Raw genomic sequence first — 7,667 nt, 5'->3', positions numbered from 1 at the left:
ACTGCATTTGTACGCACTGATATGTACTTAAAATAGAAGTTGGGATTACTTCCCTATAACCTGCTGATCACTTATCAAATCAGCCATCAATCTTCAAGCTGCTGTAATTAGCTGAAGGTTCTGTGCTGCAACCAATGAGACAGACAGAGCGCTCCTTTTTCCTGATTAACCCATGCATGTCAGTGGATCAGCTCTACAGGCGGATCTATACGAGTATTCTCCTCAATCAGTAGGGAAGTGGCACATAATAAGGCAGGGGTGCGCAAATTGGGGGGGGGCGCGGGCAGTTGCAGAGGCCCCACGTTCTTCCCCAAGGCATTTAATTTATTGCCGGCGGATCGCGTGATACCTCTGCAACTCTCAATTTACCGGGATTCAGAAGCAGTGTGACGCATCGCCATGGCAACGCAGCGTCAAATGACGCCGCGGGACCATGTGACGTGATGGTCTTTTTTGATAAAATATACTTTTAAAAAGTACCATCTGCACTATCCTGGTTTTCTTCTTTCCCCTGGGTCCTGCTGAGCTGAATGTACATCCACACACGTTTACTACTGTAGCACCTTTTCCCCCTTCCTATGTGAGATTGGGTCGCTACTGGTGTGATATGGTGCTGGTGCATACCTGGCTGGTAAACAGGAGGCTGGAGATCTCCGCGGTGGTGTGGGGAGGACATCAGGACAGACTTACGGTGGTTTCATCAGTGGCAGCGCCTCCAGCCCCAGAGGATCCTGGCTTGACCAAGATGGACCTCAGGGGCCCTTCTTCTTTGTTTGGTTGTATCAAGCATTACACCAGATGGGGTATAACTGGGATTTAGTGATAGAGCAGGCAGTACATCATACAGGCATTCTTCCATGAAGGCAGTATCCAAGGCTAGAGGTCCCAAGCACCCCTCCTAAGCACACCTTACACCCTAACAGGGCAAGGCCTCAGTCTGCTCCTCTTTAGGATAGACTACTACTGCATCCTCATACTCTGAAGGATACCCCATAACAAACTGTTACACCCAAAACCTCTAGGGGAAAACCCCCTCCTTCCCCCTTTCAATACCAGGCTATTCCTGAACTTCATTGTTAACACACACACATAACAGTAATTAATAACAGGCCCTGCATAATCTACTCTCAACATTGCCCACTCTTTACTGGGACTTACAATGTTGGAGGGGCTAGGGAATCAGTAGTCCCAGTGGGCTACACTACATTTTGCCAGTTTTGGATATGCCCATATAACTCTTACGTTTGTGAGTATTAATATTGGAGGTTCCATACACTACTGAACCCCGACTGTCATACAGTACTGTTCTTTGTCCATTTTTCTTCTCTCTCCTATGTTGTTACATCCCCGCTCCCCTGACTTTCTTGGATGTCTACAGTGGAGGATACTGAAAACATATCCTGTTCCAGGGTTTTGAGTGGAGGAGTATACTATGTTCTATTTATTTGATTTCACCATTATCACTTGTTATTAACAAGTTATATTAACTTGTGTATTATCACCAGTGGTTGACAAACCACCAAAAAATCTACTCGCCACACAAAAAAATCTACTCGCCACCTAGTACCAAACGTGTGCTGCTTGGGCCAATATTTACTCGCCCGGGGGTTAAATCCACTCGCCCGGGGCGAGCAAATGTATAGGTTTGTCGAACACTGATTATCACTATTATTATTCTTATGCACTATTAGTCTGTTGGTTTATCACTTAACAGACTATCTGATCACTATATGTGACATTAACTAGTCACATATTTTATTATTCACAAGTATTGAGCACCACTCTCTACTCCTGCCGGCTGTGGCAGATTTCCCATTAGGTCTGGGCCTAGGGCTGCAAAATTTTGGAGCAACAAAAATGTCCACCCCCACATATATTTGCTGCGCTCTCGGGTCTATCGGACCTAATGGGAAGTGACTTACATATGCCGGCCGCCTCCTTTCTGCAGCCCTTCTCCTTCGGATTTGCAGCATCAAATGACGTTGCAGATGCCACCTATGTGGCTTCAAGCGGAGCCTCGTTGCCATGGCAACGTGACGGAGCTGCATCCAGTGAGGTCATAAGGGCGCATTACCATGGCAACGAGACTCCATGTGATCTCGCGTTGGTGACGTCCACTGCCAATCGGAAGGAGGAGGAGGGCGGCAGAATGGAGGTGGCCGGCATATGTAAGTGACTTTGGTGGCGGATTTTGGAATCCGCTGCTGCTTGCTGGTTTTTTAGGGGCAGGATTACATATCACAGAGAGCAAAAAGCACATGGAACAGGGAGTGAACATATCACTTTAGTGACTGTGTGTGCTGGACTGTATTGCTTTGGCGCTGGTAAGATCAGTTCCCCCGCAGCTCGTGCATTTTGACATTCCCAGAGGGGTTTTTGTCATTACTATGGGAGACACAGAATTCCTACAGACTGCATGTATTGGATGCTGACGTCCTGGAGAATCACTGTCCAGCACCGCCAGGTGTGTGGAGTGCGGGTTGCCCTACATGCGGACCCCTGTTCATCGGATGATGGAGTCGATGAGAAACTCTGTGCGAGGAAGTGGGGACACAAGCAAAGCAGACGGCTCCGTTCCTGAACTCCCGTTGGAGTTAGAAGTGCCTCCACTCTACACCAGTCGCCCCGGATCGGCGGAAGGAGAGCGAGAACCCGTTAGCTGCACCCCAGAAGAGAGGAGTGATAACTTATCTATGTCTGCGGTTGCTCAGATACCTTTGGAGACCTTTTTGGTGGGACAACCGGAGGTCAACATCCTGCCGGAGGTGACTAAGGATTCATCTGAGGTTTTGCGTCTGGCAGAGCCTGAAGGTTCGCCCGTGTTTATTGTTCCATGGTGGTAGTCCGAGTTGTTGTAGCCTGCAGCGGATTGAGAAGTGGAGCTTCTTCTCCCCTTCTGGAGGGAAATGCCCGGTGGCTGCTGCGTTGCCCGGTTAATTTAGCTTAGGCGTCGCCCCACCAACGTTTTTCGCGCCAAAAAGCGCTTTCTAGAGAGTGCTTTTTGGCACGAAACTAGTTGGTGGGGCGACTACTACGCTATTTGTTTGTCCTATGACCAATAAATAATTAAATTTTTATGGAATACGCGCTTTCATTTTCATCAATTTTTTCTAAAGTTTGGATGCTTTTGAGTAGTGCTCCGTTATCCGTACCACTGTTCTTCTATGAATCTTCATCATGGAGGCACACCAAGAACACCTGGAGCCTGGGATCTGTGGGTGGACGCTGCAGCATACAGTACCAGCGAGTTTGCTTGCTACATGTATCCTGGAGACTTAAGGTACTATTTAGGGTGAATTCATATGCTACGGTTTCTGGACTGATCATGTATTATATCTTCACTTTAACATATAAGTGGTTGGTTATTCAACCGGAATGCCACACCCAGTACCTGTCCTAAATTCATTTTCATATCTCCAGGGCTCGCTTATAATAGCTTCCATTATTGTATAATACTGTTGTGTTCTTTATCTTGGTCTCTAGCACCACGCAAAGTTTTTTCATTCTGTACCACAGGGCCTGCAATGCATTTCTCCTCAGAAAGCAGAGCAAAAAGCACTGCTCCCCAGAATGTATTGCTCCTCAGAAAGCATTGCTCTGCAGAAAGTATTGCTCCGTAGAAAACAGAGTAGAAAGCATTGCTCCGTAGAAAGTATTGCTCCGCAGAAAGCATTGTTCCGCAGAAAGCATTGTTCCGCAGGAAGCATTACTCCGCAGGAAGCATTACTCCGCAGGAAGTATTACTCCGCAGGAAGTAGAAAGCATTGCTCCACAGCGTTTTTTCCCTATCCCCCTTTCTCCTTTCCCTCATATATGCAATTAGTGTGCTATTTATGACATTAGCATTGGATATTATAAGGTTGATATATGCATTAACCCCAACTTTATTGCTAATGAATTATTATACTCAGAAATAGATACTTTATCCCAAATTTGATTGATTATTATAATTTTAATATCATTTTTCATAAATATGATATACCATTTAGGTTCTTAACAGATTTTGTATTATATTTAAAATGTAACCCCTTATACAATTATCAATGTGGCCACTATATTTGCGGAGTGCCCAGAATTGTGATGAGTGGGTATTCCTTTCTATTTAAACTTGATAATCAATTTAAGTAAATTGAATTCTGCTGAAGCAGAAAGTATACAGATATGGGTGTAACAAACTACCGCCTGACGAAGCCCTCGAGTGTGTGAAACGCATTGTGGTAGAGAGTATTTTATGTTGTCTTGTTGAGCTGCCATACAGTATGAAAGTTTATTATTGGAAGAATTGGAAGTGAGACGCGCCTGACTGTACACATACGAGACTCACGAACCCGGAAGTGACTGGTCTTCACTGAGTAACAGCTGATCCCAGCGCGCGGGATATACAGCTCTAAAACTCACTCTGACTCCTAAGGCTGCGTCCATAGATGGACAAGTCGTGCTGAGGCGTGCGGACGCTCCGCGCTAAACCCCTGCATGCTCAATGAGGATGCCTTGAGAGGGGGCTCACGCGAGCGTCCGCAGGCGTGCGGAGGCTTTGGAGTTTTCAGCCGAGCGCCAAGCTGTTTTTCAGCGCGCTGTCAGCTGAAAACATCCAATCAGCCTTAAGCAGCATCAACGTCACGGCGCCGTGACATCGGCGCCAAGCAGCATCAACGTCACGGCACCGTGACATCGGCGCCGTGACATTGACGTCAGTGCGTCGCGGGCGATTGGCCCAGCGACGTCACTGCCCCGCCTCCAACCACCTCCCCCCGGCTCCCTTCGCGCACGCTGGCTCGCCTGCAAGTCCGTGGAATCGCGCTGACTTAGGCCTCGTTCAGGGTGCAGGCTTCGGAGGGAGGGCGTGCTGCCGTGCGAGCTGCCGTGGGACACAAAGTATTCAAATTGAATACTGGTTGTCAGGGTAGCAGCTGCCCTGTATCCGAAGCCAGGAGTTGACGATGGCTACAGTTTCAATAAACGAAAAAATCATTTTTTGAAGCTGCAGCAGCGTCACTGGGACCTCAGCAGCCATTGAAATCATTCTTGAGAATGATTTCATGACTGCAACTTGGATCCCTAACCTGCCACCTGTAGCCCCGCCCCCTCCCCGCCTCCTGAAACAGTCTGCTGGGGATGAACACACATCGCCCAGCAAATTGCCGCCCTCCCTCCAACTCCTGTCTCTGGCACCCTGAACGAGGCCTTAAACAGGCGAGCCTCAGCGTTAGCGCGCATCCGCTCTCCTCACCCCTCTATGGCCCGGGCCTGGATCAAGAACTGGGCAGCACAGACATCTTTTTAGTCATCTGCTGAACTGCTGATACCTTATATGTAAGTCTACACTTACTTTATTTTGTATTGCTGGAATATATTTTATTTTTCATCTTTGGTGCGCTCTGTGTTTTTTCTTTTCTCCACAGAAAGAAGTGCTCTGCAGAAAGAATTTCTCCACCGCAAGCAGATAGACTTTGCCCGCAGAAAGCAATATGTTACAGGCCTCCCTGGCAGTGAAGGGGTTAAAAATATCCACACCCTCCTGTTCATTTGGCGTTAACATCATGAAATCTTTTTAAAAATGGGTTTCAAGAACCCTTGTCTCTCTCATTGCCTAATAAGACAGCAGACTCAGTACCACCACTTATTCAAATTGTACTCCAAACACTAATATTTAGAGCGATTTGGGCATTATTCAATGCTCCCGTCAACAGCCCTGCAGAGAAGTGTGGAAACAAGCTCAAATTGCCCCCCATTCCTCAGTGCAGAGATGGGAGTGGAATTAAGGACTTGGACAGTAGCAGAATAACGCTTGCCCTTTATGTGTGATGTGTGGCCAAGTGGATAAACCTCTTGCCTTTGTTGTGGGTTCAGGACGCAGCACCAAGCACTAACTGTACACTGTAATGTTCTCTTCCTAATCCCTGTGTGTGCTGGATCCTCCAGATTCCTCACTGCTATGGCAGCACAGAATGAATACAATGCAGGATGCTCTGCCAGTGTAGGGGTTCAATGGAAATATGTAATAGAGGTCTGAGCCTAGAAGGCAGCATGGAGTTTGTTATTCTTACACATTGCAATGGTAGATACAGGGGCTATGTAGGCAGTACTGATCCATATGGAAACCTTATGGATCAAGATAAAACCAATGGGGAGTGTATTGACCAGGGAGAGGTGTGATAAGACATAGGCAGAGTATTGATTAGGGGGAGACCTGATTGATCGGTATAAAACATAAGAAGAGTTTTAATCCGTTGGAGACCAGGTTTAATCGGGATAAAACAGGCAGAGTATTGATTAGGGAGAGATTTGGTTGTCATTTTCAGGACAGGTTTTTTTCCCCATTATGTAATACAATTGCCTGACTTTCCACTGGAGTTTTTGTGGACGTGTGTTTTTTTAACCCAATCTACTATGTTAACCCTTTCGCTTCCAAAAGGACAGGCCCCTCTAGAAATGGGAGAGTTAATAGAACAATTACAGTCTACACGTGTTCTGATCGTCTAGTTTCCTGTGGTTACAGAGTATGAGGGTGGAATGTCCTCTTCTGCCCTTTAATTTGGGCGGCGGTTCATTTTCTTAGGATATTTATGCTCCCTTTGTCAACCCTCACATAATTTCTTTTAAAAGCAAACCAATAAAGAGCAGTAGGAATTACAGCCTGAGATAATATGTGCTGTGTAATCTTGGCACAGAGATGGTGATCGTAAAAAGATCTTCACTCCTCCGACACAACCTTGAGACAGGAGTGATATTGAATTAACAGCTGTCAGGGTCCGAATAACCCACTGAAAGACTTTGCAGGGTTATGGACTGAGAGATACAACCCTAATAAAATTATTCTCACTGTTGAAGTCTTTCATTTGGGAGTTAGACTGTCCTCCAATGAGTGAGACTGCCCTCCAGTGAGTGAGATTGCCCGCTAATGAGTGAGACTGCCCTCCAGTGAGTGAGATTGCCCTCCAGTGAGTGATGCTGCCCTCCAGTGAGTGATGCTGCCCTCCAGTGAGTGATGCTGCCCTCCAGTGAGTGATGCTGCCCTCCAGTGAGTGATGCTGCCCTCCAGTGAGTGATGCTGCCCTCCAGTGAGTGAGACTGCCCTCCAGTGAGTGATGCTGCCCTCCAGTGATTGATGCTGCCCTCCAGTGAGTGACACTGCCCTGCAGTGTGTGACTCTGTCCCCCCAATGAGTGAGATTGCCCTCCATTCAGTGTGATTACCCTCCATTGAGTGACACTGCCCTCCAGTAATTGAGGCCGCCGTCCAATGAACGAGACTGCCTTCTAATGAGTAAGACTACTTTCTAATGAGTTTTACTGCCTTCCAATAAGTGTGAATGCCTTCTGAGTGTGACTGCCCTCCAATAAGAGATGCTGCCCTCCAATGAGTGTGACTACCCTCCAATGAGTGTGACTACCCTCCAGTGAGTAAGACTGCCTTCTAATGAGTGACACTGGCCTCCAACGAGTGAGACTGCCTTCCAGTGAATGAGTTCTACAATCACATTGAACGTCCCATCGACTTCAATAGAACTTTCTGTGCAAGAGTATGGATATGACACCAGGGTAGGGAGGGGGAGGGGAAAGGGTTAGGGGGAGCCCTCGCTACTGCCACAGGTGCTACACAGGTGCTACAATCAGGGGAAATATGAACAACAACACAGAGACGAAGAACCCCTATGGTGAGAGCAC

At 47.2% G+C, this 7,667-nt stretch overlaps 1 long non-coding RNA gene across 1 annotated transcript; it reads left to right on the top strand.

Moving 5' to 3' along the window:
• The first annotated feature begins 5,239 nt into the window (after window positions 1-5,239).
• LOC142496477 (uncharacterized) lies at window positions 5,240-6,825 on the top strand. The gene is made up of 2 exons (XR_012802001.1): window positions 5,240-5,313; window positions 5,403-6,825. It is a non-coding gene; the product is annotated as an uncharacterized LOC142496477 (long non-coding RNA).
• The last annotated feature ends 842 nt before the right edge of the window (window positions 6,826-7,667 follow it).

The sequence above is a fragment of the Ascaphus truei genome, chromosome 6 (assembly GCF_040206685.1).
Source record: "Ascaphus truei isolate aAscTru1 chromosome 6, aAscTru1.hap1, whole genome shotgun sequence".
NCBI classification, from domain to species: domain Eukaryota; kingdom Metazoa; phylum Chordata; class Amphibia; order Anura; family Ascaphidae; genus Ascaphus; species Ascaphus truei.
This window is presented reverse-complemented; position numbering and strand designations above follow the sequence as displayed.